Here is a 918-nt window from a genome sequence, read left to right on the forward strand (position 1 = left end):
CAAGGCAGACCCAACTACCAAGCCAATTGATCTATCGTTGAGCTAGACAAATGCCTACAGAAAAAGGTGAGTATACATTAAGGAAATGCCTTTTCTCTGTTCTCAACATTCTTTCAAGATAAAAGATTTAGGTATATTTTTAGATCTAGTCAGTGCTGGCCAGAGAATAAGTTGGCTACTAGGAGGTTAAAGGGGAGAAAGGTTAGTAAGACATGTTTTCTTTAACCTCTCGTTCCCTTTCTCATCAGCTCTGAACACTGGTCTTGGTGTTTGCAAAAGAAGGACAAATCATACTGAAGTTGACCTCAAAGTTTTTCAGTTTGGTACATAGTATGTGAGCTAATTTCAAGCACGGTAAAAGATGTTTTCTTTTCAGGTGGCAATGATTGTTCCATTTTTAAAGCTAAATTCACCCTAGATGGGCTGCCTACATGTATGGTGGATAAGCAAATATATAACTAAAAAGCAACAATTTCTTCTTTGGATTTAGCTGTGATTTCTTTGGGTTATTTTCTGGCATGTAACATGCTGTAGGCTTTCATGGGTGATAATACTGAAAGCTATTTGCTGTTTGGGAATACACAGTCCTTGGGCTTGGACAGAGAAGTCAATGGCTTTGTTATAGGAGAAGTCCAGATAACTGTCAGCTCTCAGTTTTCAGTTCACTGACCATGACTGCTATTCTTTTTGGTGGCATAAATTGCCCAGTATATAGGTGGCCTATGTAAACATTGCTGAATACAAATATGGGTTTTGATTCCTACCTGCTGTCTAGGCCTATCTATCCTTTGTACTTTTATTAATTTTTGAAAGGCAGACTTTACAGGGCTCAACTTCTGGTAGTATAAAGGCAACACTTTAAAAAGAAAGCTTGAAATGCTTAATTATGGGTGCTGGGGCTGGGGCTCAGCAGTAGAA

At 38.6% G+C, this 918-nt stretch overlaps 1 non-coding gene across 1 annotated transcript; it reads left to right on the forward strand.

Moving 5' to 3' along the window:
* Positions 1-223: 223 nt before the first annotated feature.
* Positions 224-355, forward strand: LOC125614400. The gene has a single exon (XR_007345003.1). It is a non-coding gene; the product is annotated as a small nucleolar RNA SNORA61 (small nucleolar RNA).
* Positions 356-918: the final 563 nt, after the last annotated feature.

This window comes from Marmota marmota, unplaced genomic scaffold, assembly GCF_001458135.2.
Source record: "Marmota marmota marmota unplaced genomic scaffold, marMar, whole genome shotgun sequence".
In the NCBI taxonomy this organism is placed as follows: Eukaryota; Metazoa; Chordata; class Mammalia; order Rodentia; family Sciuridae; genus Marmota; species Marmota marmota.